This window comes from Elephantulus edwardii, unplaced genomic scaffold (assembly GCF_000299155.1).
Source record: "Elephantulus edwardii isolate Elephantulus edwardi_28Jun2011 unplaced genomic scaffold, EleEdw1.0 scaffold00057, whole genome shotgun sequence".
In the NCBI taxonomy this organism is placed as follows: domain Eukaryota; kingdom Metazoa; phylum Chordata; class Mammalia; order Macroscelidea; family Macroscelididae; genus Elephantulus; species Elephantulus edwardii.
Genome location: NW_006399807.1, coordinates 8,164,056 through 8,182,054, shown reverse-complemented (window position 1 = coordinate 8,182,054; position 17,999 = coordinate 8,164,056). Strand labels below are relative to the sequence as shown.

The 17,999-nt window shown below is 39.8% G+C and overlaps 1 pseudogene; it reads right to left on the bottom strand.

Annotated features, from left to right (window-relative positions):
* LOC102851400 overlaps positions 1-11,626 on the bottom strand; it is a 57,647-nt pseudogene extending 46,021 nt beyond the window's left edge.
* Between the last annotated feature and the right edge of the window lie 6,373 nt (positions 11,627-17,999).

Genomic DNA, 17,999 nt, shown 5'->3' with positions numbered 1-17,999 from the left:
AAATGAAAAATAAACAACCTAAATTTAAAAAACAAAAACAAAAACAAAAAACCTCCTCTATTTCCAAATGGAAAACTTCAACATATCTTTTTGAGGGGACAAATTTAGGGACTCTATAACATGATGTAGTTGTTAAAGTTTTATATTTGCAAACTCTAGATTTCTTGATCAGGATCAAGTCTCATCAATAGCTCTCAAATTAAGCATCAGTTGGTATAGTCTACCATTATTATTGCTACTATAGATTTGGACTTGATATGCTTTGACTATCAGATGTCTTTGGAACCTGAATATAACTTCAATTGCACTTAGTCACAGTGATCTCTCTCCTCTCAAACCAATGACTCCACTCTCCAGTTGGTTCCATTCAGAATGGCAAAAACCTTAGTTTATTGAGTAGCATACTTTTTCTCTGCTGCTAGGATTAAATTCTGTCTTTGCCTAAAATTTATCCACTTGGATACTTAATATATTGTATAGCTTTTGTCAATGATATCTCTTGGAGATATCTTACCTATATAATCCAGTTGTTGGCTGTGACCCTATTTTAAATAAGCAAATTCTCACAGGGAAGTCTACAAAGTGTTAAAGAGCAATAATGTTATTCTAGAGACTAAGGTGCACCCGATTCAGGTAATGGTTTTCACAATTACTTGCTGTGCATCAGAGAGCTGGACAGTGGCTAAGGATGATAGGAGAAGAATCAATGCCTTTGAGTAGTGGTACTGGAGAAGATTATTGAAAATATTATGGTCCACCAAGAAAACAAATAGGTCTGTCCTAGAGAGGGTGAAACCAAATTTCTTCTTGGAGTCTAGGATTTTGAAGCCCCATCTCATATAGGATTTTGAAGTCCCATCTCATATACTTTAACCAGTCCTTAGAAAAGGACATCATGCTTGGAAGGGTGGAGAGAGAGCACAGGAGAGGGAGATCTCTCCTGTGAGATGAGATGGATTGACACAGAAAGTGAAGTAATTGGCCTTAGGTGTATTGGTGACAGAGAAACTGACAGGCTCAGGATAGGGCAGAGCTCAGAGCTATTGTACATAGGGTTGTTATGAGTTGCAGGTGACTTGATAGCACACAATAACATCCCTGCCATCATTTGACTTTGACTGTCATTATCTCAAACTGAATCAGTGAGGTACACTGTTTGCAAAGGCGTTTGACTGTGTGGATCATAACAAACTGTGGCTGACTCTGAGAAGAATGGGAATCCCAGAACACTTGATCGTGCTAATGAGAAACCTATACTTGGACCAAGAGGCAGTAGTCAGAACAGAGCAGGGAAACATTGCATGATTCAAAACTGGGAAAGGTGTACACCCGGGATGTGTCCTATCTCCATACCTTTTCAACCTGTATGCAGAACAGATTATCTGAGAGAGGCTGGGCTCTATGAGGAGAAGTGTGGCATCAGGATTGGTGGAAGATCTATTAACAGTTTGCGTTATGTAGATGACACAACCCTGCTTGCTGAAACTGAGGAGGACTTGATGCACTTGCTGCAGAGAGTCAAGGACTGCAGCCTTCAGTATGGATTGAGGCTCAATATCAAGAAGACAAAGATTCTCACCACTGGACCAATTGGCAGCATCAGGATGGATGGTGAAGAGACAGAGATTGTTAACAACTTTAGTTTGCTTGGCTCCACGGTCAACACCCTTGGCACCAGTAGTCAGGAAATAAAAAAATGTATTGCGATGGGAAAGTCTGCTGTTAGTGACCTCTCTAAAGTACTCAAGAGCAATGGTGTCTCTCTGGAGACTAAGGTATGTCTGATACAGGCTGTGGTCTTTGCAATCACTTGTTATGCATCAGAGAGTTGGTCAATGACTAGGGAAGATAGAAGGAGAATGGATTCCTTTGAGCTGTGGTGCTAGAGAAGAGTAATATACTATGGGCTGCCAAGAAAACAAACAGATTCATCCTGGAGAGGGTTAAGCCAGGCTGCTCCTTGGAGGCAAGGATTCTGGGGCTTCGTCTAACATACTTTGGACATGTTGTAAGGAGGGAGAGGAGGGACAGCGCGGGAGGGGAAGATCCTCTATGAGGTGGATTGATTCAGTGACTGGGGTAATCGGGATGGGTGTGTCAGAGGCAGTGCCAATGGCACAGGATAGAGCACGGTTTAGGGCTGTTGTACATAGGGTCGCTATGAGTCGCAAGCAACTCTACAGCACATAACAACAACAACAACAATCCTCTAACTGGGTCAATTTCCCCTGCCACTTTTAGCCTGTTCTGTTCGGTCTCCCTTTCTCTATCTTTACTAGACTGTCGAAGTTTTAACAGATTCCAAACATGTTCGACTCAGATATTATCATTAAATGAAACATTCTGTGTAGTCTCAAGTCTCCAAGTGTAGTTTGTACACTCCTGTGCTTCTGGAGCCAGCATATCGCTTTAAAGGTCTCTCAGACCTTCTAGAGAGTATCTGGGTGGGTGGATGTGTGGGTGAGCGAACTGTTTTTAGAACAATATTTAGACATCATTTGCCTTTCCAATGTGTTGACATTTGAGCTAATGGCACGGAAGCAATGATGGGTAAAATGGCTGGTACCGCAGAAGAAAACCAAGTACCACCAAACCATACTAGGAGTCACCTTTGTCTTCTTCATTGCCATACATTTGAAGTTAGAAAATATGAAAAGCCAATTTTGCTTAGCAACATGCTTGCTGAAGCAGCAAAATCATTAATTTTATTATCCTTGATCCTTTGCTTCTACTCTTCTGTTTAAAAAGATGGGAAGCATGCTTAAAGTATTTACCTATATTCTGAAGTGTGATGGTTTGGTCTCTGGAGAGAAGCCTTTTGTAATTGTTTTTCTTTTTTTGGTGAAATAACCTTATGTGCAGCAAAAGATGTTTGGTTTTTAATAATGTTAATTACAAAGTTTCCCTCTCTTTCCTCTCCCCACATATTCCTGGTAGCCACTAAGGACTATTTTGTCTGTATACTTTTTTTCATAACAGTGGCTTAATACAGTAATTGTTCTTTTGTTTTGGCTTATTTTACACAGCACATTGTCTTTCTGGTTTGTCTATGTTACGTGGTGTTTCATAATTCATTGTTATTCTTTAGTGTTGCATAGTTTTCCATTATATGCATGTACCATAGTTTGTCAGTTCATCTGCTGAGGGGCACATAACTCGTTTCCATGTCTCTGCTATTGTAAATAATGCTGCTATGAACACGGCTGTGCTTATCTTTTCTTAAGCTGTGAATTGAATTAGTGGCTTTTTCTTATGTTACTTTTACTTGAAGGAATGAGTGACAGATAAAATATGGCTATTTTGATTTTGGCCTATATTTTCTGAAAAGAGAGAGAGAGAGAGAGAGAGAGAGAGAGAGAGAGAGAAATCAGACTGTCATTTTAAGGAAAACATTGACATTTGTTTCAATGATAAAACTGGAGTTTTAAGCAAAAATTATCATATTCAGAAGCTTCATAGCTTCTCTTCTGGATTGAATTATGTCTTCTAAAATGAAATGTTGAAGGTTTAACCTTGGTATCAGTTTGTAAATAGGGTCATTGATGGTGTTATAAGTTAATATGAGGCCATGCTTGAGGAAGATGAGCCTTAATCCAATCTGAGTAGTATTCTTGTAAAAGAGAAAAGGCAAAGAACAGAGGAAGCATAGTCATGAGAAAATGTACCTATAAGCCAAGAAATGTCTGGGCCTACTAGAAGATGTTGGAGACAAGAAAGTAGCTCCCCCTAGAGATGTTGGAGAGAGTATGGTCTGGCCAACACACTGATTTGAATGGCTAACCTGCAGCAGAATGAGACAACACATTTCTACCGTTTAAAGTAGCACTTTTCTACAGCAGTCCTAGGAAATGAATACAGCTTCCCAACACTTGCAGATTTTGATGAGCTTGATAGTGAGACTGAAAAATGTGATTTTTTTGAGATTATATAATGAAATATGTCAACTATTGTATATTGCTGAACTGCACAACTCAGGAAACCAGCATTTTCTAACTGATCAATACATGATGTTTAAAACTCATGCATCATTAAAAATTGTGTTCAAAGTGCAAGAGATCAATGGATTTTAATGTAAGCCTGAAAAAAGGCTTACTGATATGGTTTCAGATTCTGTATTGCAGCTAATACTTACAGGACTGTTTTAACATCAGAGAGGAATATCACAATTATCTGCAGAGGTTATGAAAATATTTTTTCCCCTTCCCAATTGCATATCTGTGTAAAGCTGTATTCCTTTATACACTTCAATTAAAACATCATATTGAAACAGATGGAAAGCTGAAGCATATATGAGAATCCAGCTGTCTTCTGCCAAGCATAATATTAAAGATATTTGCAAAAGCAGAACAGTGCCACTTTTTTCTTTAAAATGTCTTCAGTCCTAGAAATGATAAATGATCAAACAAAACAAAACCCAACACACTGAGGCTCGGTTGGGTTCTGACTCACTGACCTTTTGGTCAGCAGCCTGTTATGTTACACACTGTGGCATTAAGGATCTAATAAATAGTTATTGGAACTGTTTGTTGTCGATTTGCCTGCAATTCATAGTGAACCTTTGTACAGCAGCTCTGATGCCTTCCCTGTCCTGAGCCAGTCTGACTGACTCCACACATCCATCCCCAGTTGCCCCAGTTACTGTATCAATTCATCTCATCCAAGGTCTTCCTCTCCTGTGCTGTCCCTCCACGCTTTTGAGCATGATGTCCTTCTCCAAGGATCGGTCTCTCCTGGCCATGTGCCTAAAGTATGAAACAGAGCTTCAAAATCCTAACCTCCAAGGAGAAACTTGGTTTCGCCTTTTCCAAGACAGATCTATTTGTTCTCTTGACGGTATGTTCAAGACTCTTCTCCAGAACCACAACTGAAAGGTATCAATTCTTCTTCTGTCATTGTTATTCATTGTCCAGGTCTCTAATGCACAGCGAATAATTGCGAAGACCATGGCCTGGATCAGGCACACCTTAGCTTCTAGACTGACATTGTTGCTCCTCAGCATTTGGAAAGGTTTCTGACAGTAGATTTACCTAATGCAATTTGTCTTTTGATTTCCTGACTGGTGATGCCAAGAGTTTTTGATTGTAGAGCCAAGCAAAAGTTTTTAAAAAATATTAACATTGTTTATGTTAATATGGCTTGGGTTTATTATTGCTTTTTACTTTAAATTTTTTTATTTTTTATTGCAATTTTAGTGAAACCTTGATTAACATTATTATATTGTTGTTGTTGTTGTTATGTGCCATCGAGTTGCTTGCAACTCATAGCGACCCCATGTACAATAGCCCTGAAACGTGCTCTATCCTGTGCCAACTTTACTGTGTTTGCCACACCTACTCTCATTATCCTAGTCACTGAATCAAGTAATCTCAATGATGGTCTTCTCTCTTTCTCTGTCCCTCCACCCTTCCATGCATGATGTTCCTCTCCAAGGACTGGTCCTTCCTCACTACCTGTCCAAAGTATGTCAGACGAAGCCTCAGAATCCTTGCCTCCAAGGAGCAGCATGATTTCACCCTCTTAAGGATGAACCTGTTTGTTCTCCTGGCAGTCCATGGTATAACACTCTTCACTAGCACTGCAACTCTAAGGCATCAATTCTCTTTCTATCATCCCTAGTCATTGTCCAGCTCTCAGATGCATAGCAGCGATTGCAAAGACTATGGCCTGGATCAGGCGCACCTTGGTCTCCAAACTGACGTTGTTGCTCTTCAGTACTCTAGAGAGGTCCCTGACAGCAGACTTCCCCAGTGCAATTCACCTTTTGATTTCCTACCTGCTGCTACCAAGAGTGTTGATTGTGGAGCCAAGCAAACTACAGCTGTTAACAATTTCAATCTCTTCACCATCTATCTTAATTCTACCAATTGGCCCAGTGGTGAGAATCTTTGTTTTCTTGATGTTGAGCTTCAATCCATACTGAAGACTGCAGTCCTTGACTTCTACAGCAAGCACTTCAGGTCCTCCTCAGTTTCAGCAAGCAGGATTGTATCATATGCATAACACAGGTTGTTGATGAGTCTTCTTCCAATCCTGATGCCATATTCCTCCTCATACAGACCAGATTCCCAGATGATCTGTTGACTAAAATAATGTAATAAATTACAATGACTAGGAGCTCTGGTGGCCTAGTGGTGAGAAACTGTGCTGCAATCCCCAAGGCACATGGTTTGAATCCAGTAGATGCTCTGAAACAAAAGAATAGGCAATCTCCTCCCATGTATTTTATGGCTTCTAAAAATCTGCTGCAGGTTCAGATATGAGTTGGTTCAGACTCAAGGGTAAACAACAACAGTGAAGGTTTACAGAAAGGGTGGATTTTCATTCATTGATTCACATTTACTCCCTCCTCTCCCAACTCACTTTATAATTCATGGCTTGTTCCAGATGGTTAATTGTCATACATATACTGTCTGGTCATCCATTCAGAGAGTCCTTTCCTTCTTCTATTCTAGTGTAATGTTAATTCTCTATTCATTTTTTCCTTGATTGCCCCTCTTCGGTGTCCATCCTATTTTTATAATAGGGGCCATATCCAGTATTTGTTCTTTTATGACTCAGATATTTACTTCCAGACTCACCCATGTTGTGTAGTGTATTACAAGTTCATTGTTTTTCATTGCTTTATAATATTTTATTGTATGCAAGTACCAGTTTTTCCTATGCATTCATTTGTTGATGAGTACTTGGCCTCCTTCCATTTTCCAGCTGTGGGATAGCTAGGTCCAATGATAATTCTTTGCAACTTTGTAAGAAAGTGTCAGATGGCCTTTCTTAGTGGTTGTACATTTTACATTTCAACCAGCAGTGAATGAAAGATCCAGTCTCTCTACATCCTCACCAGCATTTGTTATTTGGTGCCCTGTTGAACTTTGCTATTATTGGTAGTGTAAGATGTTATCTCATTGTTGTTTTGATTTACATCTTTCTGATACCTAGGGATTTTGATTATTTCTTCATCTGTTTGGTTGCCACTTGACTTTCATAGTTGGTGAAGTGTCTATTCATATCTTATACCTATTTTGCAATCGGACTATTTGCCATTTTTTGGTTGAAGTGCTGGAGTATTCTATACATTTTAGTTACTAGTCCCTTACCAACAACCCACTTGATGCAGATGACACAATCTTGCTGAAACTGAAGAGGACCTGAAACACTTGCTGCAGAAGAAGGTCAAGGACTGTAGTCTTCACTATGGATTGAATCTCAACATCAAGAAGACAAAGATTCTCACCACTGGGCCAATTGGCAGCAATATGATGGATGGAGAAGAGATTGAGGTTGTTAACAATTACTGTTTGCTCAGCTCCACAATCAATACTCTTGGCACGAGCAGCCAGGAAATCAAAAGACAAATTGCATTAGGTAAATCTGCTGTCAAGAGACATTTCCAGAGTTCTGAGAAGCAACAGTATTAGTCTAGAGAGTAAGGTGCACCTGATCCAGTCCATAGTCTTCACAGTAACTTTCTATACATTAGAGAGCTGGATAATGATGAAGGATGCTAGAATAAGAATTGATGCGTTTGAGTTGTGGTCCTGGAGAAGAGTCTTAAACATACCATGAACCACCAAGAAAACAAATAGGTCTGTCTTGGAAAGAGTGAAACCAAGTTTCTCCTCAAGGCTAGGATTTTGAAGTTCTATCTTACATACTTTGTGCATGTGGATAGGAGGGACAAATCCTTGGAGAGGGATGTTATTCTCTAAAGGGTGGAGAAACAGTGCAGGAGAGGAAGACCCCAATAAGATGAATTGATACAGTGACTAGGGCAGTGGGGTAAGTGTGTTGGAGTCAGTGAGACTGGCTTAGGACAGAGAAGACTTCAGAGCTATAGTACATGAAGGCACTATGCGTTGCAGGTGACTCAGTGACACAGAACAACTACTACTACTACTACTACTACTACTACTACTACTACTACTAGTATTGTCTGTATTTCTTTTTTTCAGTTTTGTTAATGTTTGCGTTGTGTATTTTGCAGCTCTTGGCAAAAAACAAGGCCCCAGGAATTGACAGCATATCAAACTGACATATTTCAACAAACAAGCACTGCCCTGGATGTGCTTACCAAGTTGTGCCAAGAAATCTGGAGGACAACCACCTGGCCAACTGACTGGAAGAAATCTATATCTGTTCCCATTTGGAAAAAAGGTGACAAGACTGAGTGTGGAAATTATTGAACAATGTTAATATCACATGCAAGTGAGATCTTGCTGAAAATGATCCAAAAATGACTGGAACAGCACGTCACCAGAGAACTGCCAGATGTGCAGGCTAGTTTTAGAAGAAGCTGTGGCATTAGGGATATATTATAGCCTATATTAGATGGATCTTGGCTGAACGCAGACAGTATGAGAGGAATATCTATCTGTGTTTTGTTGCCTATGCAAAGGAATTTGACTGTGTGGATTACAAACTGTGACTAACTCTGAGAAGAATAGGAATCCCAGAACAATTAGTTGTGCTTTTGTGAAACCTATATTTGGACCAGGAGACTGTAGTCAGAACAGAGCAAAGAAACACTGCATAGTTCAAAATCAAGAAAAGTGAACACAATGGATGCATCCAATCTCCATACCTTTCCAATCTATATGCAGAACAGATCATCCAGGAGGCTTGGTTCTATGAGGAAGAATGTGGCATCAGGATTGGAGGAAGACTCATCAGCAACCTTTATTATGCAGGTGACACAACTTGGCTTGCCGAAACTGAGGAGGACTTAAGGTATTTGCTGCAGAAGGTCAAGGACTGCAGCCTTAAATATGAATTGAAGCTCAACATCAAGAAGATTAAGATTCTTTCCACTGGGCCTATTGGCAGCATCATGATAAATGGTGATGAGATTTAGATTGTTAACAGCTTCAACTTCCTTGGCTTCACAATCAACACTCTTGGTACCAGCAGCCAGGTAATGAAAAGATGAATTGTATTGGGAAAACCTGCTGTCAGGGACCTCGCCAGAGTACTGAAGAGCAACGATATCAATCTAAGGTGTGTCTGATCCAGGTCACGGTCTTCACAATTACTTGCTATGCATCAGAAAGCTGGGCAATGACTAAGGATGATAAAATTGATGCCTTTGAATTGTGGTGCTGGAGAAGAGTATTGAATATACTATGAACTGCTAGATACTGCTCCTTGGAGGCAAGAATTTTGAAGCTCCATCTGACATACTTTGGGCATGTTGCAAGGAGGGACCAGATCTTGGAGAGGGACATTGTGCTTGGGAGGGTAGAGGGAAAGCAAAAGAGAGGAAGAAACTGGATGAGATGGATTGACTCAGTAACGGGGGCTAGGGGGATAGTTACATTAGATACAATGAGGTTGGCTCAGGATGAAACTGAGCTCAGAGCTATTGTACATAGGGTTGCTGAGTGACTACGACACATAACAGCAACAATCCTTCAGTGCATAGATATTTATTATAGTTGTATCGTCTTGTTTTATTGACCTTTAAAGCAAAATATGCCCTTCCTTGTTTTTTAAAATGATTTTTACCCTGAATCTATTTTATTGGAGATTAATATTGTTGCTCTTATTTTTTTCTGCTATTTGCTTGGCATAGACCCCCCCCATTTTTTGTCAGTACCTTTGCTTTCAAGTATGTCTCTTATGATCAATATAGAATATTACTGGGTTTTGGTTTTTTACCCAATCTGATACTCTTTTTCTCTTCACTATTACATGTAAATCATTCACATTTAGTATAATTTTTGCATGAAAGCATCTTACTGCTATCATTTTCTTGTGTTCTTGTTTGTGTTGTTGCTGGTTACTTTGATCCAGCCACTGTTCTTTATTGTTTTTGTGGGAAGGATTTCCTTTAGTATTTCTTGCAACATTGGTCTTATTTTCACAACATTGGCCTTAGTTTCAGCTTTTCTGAGTATGTCTAGATCTCTCCATCCTATTTGATAGATAGTTTTGCTGGGTACAATGTTCTCAGTGGCAGGTATGTTCTCTGAGTGATTGATATATTTCATTCCTCTTTCTTCTTGCTTGCATGGTTTCTGCTGAGAAATCAGCGCTTAATCATATTTTCTCTCCTTTGTAGGTTGCTCTTCGTTTTACTCTAGCTGCTTTCAGAATTTTCCTCTTGCCTTTTTGGTTCTGACAAATTTGTCTGTTGTTATGATTCTTTCGTTTTTGTGTTTTTCTTTTGGACTCGATTCTATTTGGGGTTCTCTTAGCTTCTTTGGTGTATATTTTCTCATTCTTCAAGATACTGGAAAGTTTTCTTCTAGTACCTCTTCCATTATTTTCTGTGTTCTATTTTGCTTCTTCCTGTTTTAGAATTCCAGTTATGCATAAGTAATAGCATCTGAATGGTGTCTCACATTATTCTAGTTGTTTTTGCTTGCCATCAGGTCAGAACAAACCCATAGCTGACTCTCCATCCAGTTTTCAGAGGCAATAAATTGCACAGAAGGAGATTGTTCATCCTTTTCCAGTGAGCAGCTGGTTAATTTGCACTGTGTACCTTTGGTACTGCAACACAGCTTCTTATAACTAGGCTACTGTAGCTCCCACTTTATTGTTGTTGTTATTGTTATGTGCTGTAGAGTTGCTTGTGACTCATAGCAACCCTATGTACATCAGCTCTGAACTCTACTCTATCTTGAGACAATCTCAGTGTCTCTGACACACTTACTCCCATTACCTGAGTCACTGAATCAATACATCTGATTCATGGTCTTCCTTACTTGTGCTGTCCCTTCTCGTCAGACAGAGCGTCAAAATCCTTGCCTTCAGCGAGAAGTTTGTCCTCTCTGGGACAAACCTGTTTGTTCTTCTAGCAGTCCATAGTATATTCAATACTATTCATCAGCACCACATTTCAAAGGCATCAGTTCTTCTTCTATAATCCTTAGTCATTGTCTAGATTTCTTATGCATAGCAAGTATTACAAAGACCATGACCTGGATCAGGCACACCTTAGATTGTTCTTCAGTACTCTGGCAAGGTCCCTGAGAGCAGATTTGTCCAATGCAATTCGTCTTCTGATTTTCTACTGCTGATACCAAGAGTGTTACTTGTGAAGCTAAGTAAGCTGAAGCTATTAACAATCTCAATCTCTTTACTGTCTATCATGATGCTGACAATTGACTCAGTGGTGAGAATCTTTGGTTTTGGTTTAGTTCTGTGTGTGTGTGTGTGTGTGTGTGTGTGTGTGTGTGCCCAAGTTTATTTAAAATATTATAGCCCAGCAGACAGACCCAAATGGCTCTATATGGTGTTTTGAAATTCATCCCAACTGTGGGCTGAGTGACCTGAAGGTTGGACAGATTGCCAAAGTCCAAGAGTTTCAGCATTTCCTTAGTATCAGGATCAACTTCAATGATCTCCTGATCCAGGGCTGAAACCTCTGGTACATAATTATCTCTCCTTTTTTCTCTCCTCCTCCCGCAGCTTAATGGAGATAACCTCTCACAAGCCCTCTCTGAATCCGCTTCATCAGATGTGTGACATAGCCTGCTGTCTTGTTCTGGAGTTTCTTGCTGGGAATAATGACGATCTCCTCGCACACCATGCTTGTTCATGTGGAAGTCATTACTCAGGCACATGTAGTATTTCTCAATGATGACCCAGCCGCCTTCTTCACGGTTTTGGTGTGAACGTGGCCCATGTTGGCCAGTCTTTGGTGAAAAAGTGAGAATCTTTATTTTCTTGATGTTGAGCTTTAACCCACATTGAAGGCTGCAGCCCTTGACCTTCTGCAACAAGTGCCTCATGTCCTCCTCAGTTTAGGCTTGCTTTATTTCCTTTCCTTTTTTAGTTTTTGCTCTAGCAGATTGGTGCTGAGAGCTTTATTTTCGGTTTCACGGATTCTGTCCTCCATCTTTTCAGTTCTGCTTATTTCCCCCTATGTGTTGATGTTAAGTCCATGAATTTCCATCCGAAAGACCACCAACTCAAGTATGCAATTGGCAAGAGCGCTTTATATGCAGAACAAAATCCAGCATGTGGGAGGTCAACCAATTAGCAGAGAAGAAAATGGCAACCCCAGGTGGGTGCACCGTAAACTTCTTTCATGTGTTCCATACAACAGAGCTCTTTTCTCAGGGTGAGGTAATTAGAACATGATTGGTGGGCAAGGGGATCAGTTACATGGGCTAGGTTCTGATTGGTTTGTCTAGGTGACCACCCCGCCTACCCTCATCCCTTCCTGTCTCACATATACATTCCTCCTTGTGTCACGTATACGTTTTTTCCTGTCTCACGTTTGTCATGTACCTGCATTCTTGTGCTGTTTACCTTAAACTTTATGTTAGGTTAATCTTAAACTCTGAAAGGACAGATAGATAAGACCTTCCTGCTCTCCTGTGTTTTCCCCCCTAAATTGGCTGTTTCTTGAGCTAGGAGTTTTTATGGCCTGCTTCTGCTGCTAAAATTAATGAATTTTTTAAGAGGTTAGGCCCAGGTTCAGGCGTTTGAAGGAGGCCAGGCACAAAATGGAGTCTATACAGTCCTCTCATTGACAGTTTCTGAGATATTCTAGATTGCATTTTCTTGTTTTCTAATGTCATATTGGTTTTATCTGCTTTGTCTCAGATTGCTTTTTGAAGTTCTCTTGGGTTTTGCTTTTGTTGTTAAGTGCCATCAGTTCAAGTATGACTCATAGCAAACCAGTGAACAACAGACCTGAACTTTGCCCTATCCTGTGCCATCCTCCTTGCCTCTGACACACTTGAGCTCATTACTGCACTCACTGTGTCAATCCATCTCATTGCAGGTCTTCCTCTGCTTTGCTAACCTTTCATCTTTGCAAGTATGAAGTCTTTTCCCAAAGAATAGCCTTGCCGAGCTACATATCCTCATTACATATCTATTTGTTCTTTTGACTGTGTATGAGATATCTGTAGATTCCTCCAATTCTTTAACTTTTTCTTTTACCCATTGAAAAATACTTGATCATTGTTTTTATTAATTCTGTGTCAGGAAGTTTAATAGGACGTTCTACCTTCAGGAAACCCATTGATCCAGTGTTCTGATCTCTATTTATTTATTTTTTCTTTTGGGGGGGATGTGTGTGTGATATCTTGCTTTGTTTTTGTGTGCAGTGTGAAGTATCTGCTTCTTTTGTGTCTTTGCTGTGATACAGTTTTTCTTGCCTGGAGTCCTCGCAGATCCTGGATCTGGTGACCTTGTTGGGGGAGTTCACTGTTCCAGTGGAGAAGAGGGGAACTCACCCTGAGTGAAGACCTCTCTTGTCCCTGGGCTGCCAAGACTTGTTGGAGATGAGGAGTTCACTGCTCCACGGGCGGGGCAACGCATCCTATCTGAAATCCTCTTTGGTTGGTTGGCTGGTGGGAAAGCTCACCTGGCTGCAGAGCTCACCTCTCCAGGAAAGGGAGGACAACTCCATTTGCCTGTTGCTTTCTTTGGTCCCTAGGCTTATAAGAAGGCTTGCCCTGTTTGGGAGCACATTGGTTTGCAACTCATCCTGCTTGAAGTCCTCTCTGGTTGGTCCCTCAGCTGGTGGGAAAATCTATTATTGCTTTTTAAAAATGAACAAAGTGTATGTATTATGTATTTTAAATATCTCAGTTTTTATTTGTCTTATACTTAATAACATAGTTGGAACTCCCATCCAGAAGAGTGCTTTGGAGCAATCAATCATTTTGAGGGTAAATAGGGCTAAGAACTTGAGACTTATATAAAATAAGAGAGAGGAATGTTATCATGAAACTACCTGGCTGTTAGATTCAGTTTTTTTTTTCACCCCAGACTAGATACTTTTTGAGATTGGTACAGATTTGTTAAAAAATAAACAGCTAAGAAAGAAATTATTTTTTAAAAGTGCTACCCACTAGGAATAGCCACTTAAGAACATGTTTAAATATTGCAGTGATAACAAATCATTACACAACAACACAAATCACAGCCGAGAAGGGAACAAAGTAATCGCCTAAATTAAAGGGAAAAGCCAAATAGACACGTAACATTTATTATCAAATTCTCAAGGCAAAAACTCAGACATAAATGATTATAAAGAAGGAAATTCCAAGACAGAATGTCTTTATAACAAAAATAAACCTCTCTTCTCATCTAATAGAAATCTGGGATCATTAACAAGAATTCTTCCCCTGATCAGAATTGTTGCATTGGTGTAACTGAGAACGAATGAAACCATTTATCTTTGCACATATAGGCCCTGTAAAGTATTACAATCAGCTTGAATTTGTCAAAATGAACTTTTGAAGAGTTCAGTTCTGGAATTAAAATGATAACAAACTTGTTGAAGTGAGCTGGAGCTAGGATTGGAGTTCGAGGGTCCTTTTTTATATTCTAGTTAAGTTAGTTGTAGCTATTTTTCCTTTTGGTTACTGATTAATAATATGTTTTATGTTTTCAGCATTAGAATGGCATCAATACCTATTTATGACACAAATGATAAGGTCTCTTAAAAAGATAAGACATACTTCTCCATTTTCAGAGTTTAAATATACCAAAGTAGGTTTTGGATGGATTGGTGAATGCAATTAATCTAATAAAAAAATAAAATTATTGAAAATATTTCAAATCAGAAATCTTTTAAAATTCACAAATGCAACAGTATTATGGCTCTTATGTTAGAGGAATGAAAAGTATGTTGCACTGATATAGAAGAGGTTTTGGTGTTACATTTTCGTGTTTGCCCCTGACTTTTTGCAACCCCATCTACAGTGTGAATAGATACTGCCCTGTCCTGAGCACAGTCCTGCAACTTCTTCCTTAGGATGGTTTGCGGATCTGACAATTTGAATCCGCAAAGTTTTCCTTGACTGATTTTCAGAAGCAGGTTATCAGGCCTTACTTCTTAATCTACCTTAGAAGATTCCTGTCCAGATTCACAGCATCATGCAAATCACCACTGACAGACAGCTAATTGTTGCACATGAGGTACGTGAGTCAGAATGGTCCCTCTCACATGGGAAGCTAGAATTCTGCCACTGACCCACCAATGCCCTCATGAGGTTGAGAATGATTTTTGATAAAGAAACTGTACCTTGTCAGGTGGTGACTTGTACAGAAACTGGTAGCTTAGTGCATTAAGGTTTGGAAATTTGAATCTACCAGCTACTCCTTAGGAGAAAGATGAGAAGTCTTCTCCCCTTGGAGTTTATAGCCTTAGAAAATCAACAAACAATCTTATGAGTCAGAATTGACTCAATGGCATCGGCTTGGGTTTGTACTTGAGCCACTATCAGACAGAAAAGCACAGTGAACCCTAAACAACCGTAACATTTTACTAAATGCTTATTGTGGGATAGGTAGGAAAGGTATTGACATTTCAAAGAGATTTATCTCAAGTGTGTGGGGTATTATTTTTCCATTTTTCTAAGTAGAAAAATAGACTTTTTTTGGAAGATTTTATCCAAGGGCTTGGAAATACACACACACACACACACACACACACACACACACACACACACACATACACACACACAGAGAACTCTTGTGATTTAGGCCTAAGAAAGTATACTGCCAAGGCAAAGGTATGTGGTTCAAATCCACCAGCTGCTCTGTGGAGAAAGATAGACAGATTCCTCCTGTGCCATTTACTGCCTCTGAAAACCCAGTGAAGGGTCAGCTATGGGTTGGTTCTGACTTGATGGTACTCAGCAATAACAACAGAAGAGTTTGGTAATACTTGTGTGAGTTGTGTGAGTAATGCAGAGGTGGAGACCATGAGCCTAAAGTCCCCAAAGAGTCCTTCTGGGTGCAACTTGAAGAAGTTGTCCTAACTTAAGAGTTGTATCCTGAGTGTGTTTGACCTGAATTTGCAATCTGTTACTTCCCTAATAAACATTATGAAGGTGGCACAACTTGCTTGCTGAAAGCAAGGAGGACTTGAAGCTCCTACTGCAGAAGATCAAGGACTGTATCCTTCAATGTGGATTACATTTCAACATCAAGAATTAAAAAATCTTTACCATTGGACCAGTAATCAACATCATAATGGATGGGGAAAAAAAGATGAAATTCTCCATGATCTCCTCTTATATCCAAAATCAGTACCCTTGGTATGAGCAGTCAGAAGATCGGCAGATGTTTGCATTGGTCAAGTATGCTGTTAGTGAATTCTCCAGGGTGCTGAGGAGCAATGAGATTGGTTTGAAGGCTAAGGTGTACCTGATTCAGGCTATGGTCTTGTCAATCACTTGCTATGCATCTGAGAGCTAGGGCTAGGCAATGACTAAAGATGACAGAAGAATTGATGTCTTTAAATTATGGTGTTGAAGAGTAATGACTATCCCATGTTGTTGTTGTTAAGTGCTGTTGAGTAGTAGATGACTCATAGTGACCCGATGAACAAAAGACCTGAACACTTGTATAACTTTCATAAGTTTCTCCAAGTTCATAGAGTTTCCAGAGAGAAACTATTTCAGAAGTGGATGCCACTACTGCTTCCAAGTTTATTTTAATTGGGGAGCTCTACCAAACACTGTCCACCATGAGTAACCATTATCACATTTGACACATCAGAGTCACAGTGTTCAGCTCCACAGCAACCATGAGTTACCTCTGTACAGCAAATGGACAGACCAGTGCTATACTACTTAGAAGAATGTTTGACCAAAAAGAATTAAAAGCAGGCCTGAGGGACGCAGATTAAAATCACCCACCTTTGGCTTGGTAGCATAATTTTCTATCCACTAGGCCAGCAGAGCTCTATGTCGTGTTTTTGTTAAGTGCTGTCAAGTTGCAGAAAACCTGTAGCAAACCTATGAATGAAAGACCTGAACAATTTTATAACTTTCATCATTTCTCCAAGTTCATAGAGTTTCCGGAGGCGAGCTATCTCATGCACAGGAAAAAAATCAAATAGATATGTCTTGGAGAAAGTGCCGCCAGAGTGCTCCTTAGAAACAAGGATGATGAAACGTAATCTCATATATTTTGAACATTTTGTTAGGAGGGGCTATCCCTCAGAAAGGGGCAATATATTTGAAAAGTTGGAGGGTCAGTGAAAGAGAGGAAAACCTTCAATGAGATGGATTGACATTGTAATGGTGGCAATGGACTCAATTTGTCAGAAGTGGTAAGGATAACACAGAACAGGAAAGAGTTCAGATCTTTTGTTCATAGGGTCACTATGAATCACACATGGCTTGATGCCGCCTAACAACAACAGAGTTCAGAAGTGGTAAAATTGGGAATTAATCTTATAATTTTAGCTTCCAGTGTCTCCCATTATTAGTATCTTTCTGCAAATAATTTTGTTACTGTTGTTGTTAAGTAACATCAAGTTGACTATGATTTGTATTGTGAACTCTGCTCTAGCTTGCATCATCCCCATAATCTCTGACATGCTTGAGGCCTCTGTATCAGTCCATATTGTTAATCCATTATGTTGAGGGTTTTCCTCTTTCTCTGACCTTCTACCTTTCCAGGCAAAATTTCTGTCTGTAGAAGGAGAAATTTTGAATTATTTTTCCTAACACAAAGAAGATATAAGAAATAAGGACGCCCCCCCCCCCCTTACAGATCTGTATTGGGAGAAGTGAAGACAGAGAACTTCTTAGAAACAAGGATGGTTAGATTTCATCTCATGTGCTTTGGACATATTATCAGTATGGGCTAGTCTCTGGAGAAGGATACTATGCTTGGAAAAGCAGAGAGTCAGTAAAGGAGGGGAAAACCTGCAGTGAGATAAATTGACACAGGGATAGTAATAATGAGTTTAAGCCCAGCAGAGACTGTGAGGGTGGAGCAGGATTGGGCACAGTTTTCTTTTGTAACACATAGAGGTGCTGTGTGTCAGAGGTAACTTGACCACACCTAAAAACCAGCAGCAGCAAAAACCACAATAAAAACAACAGCAACAACATCCAGGCACTATGCTAGGTACTGGTAATACAAATAAGATTAAGATTAATTCTATTTTACTTGCTAATCTGCTGTTAGGGACCTCTCCAAAGTGCTGAAGAGCAGTGGTGCCTCTCTGGAGAGTAAGGTGCGTCTGATACAGGCCATGGTCTTCGCAATCACCTGTTATGCATCAGAGAGTTGGA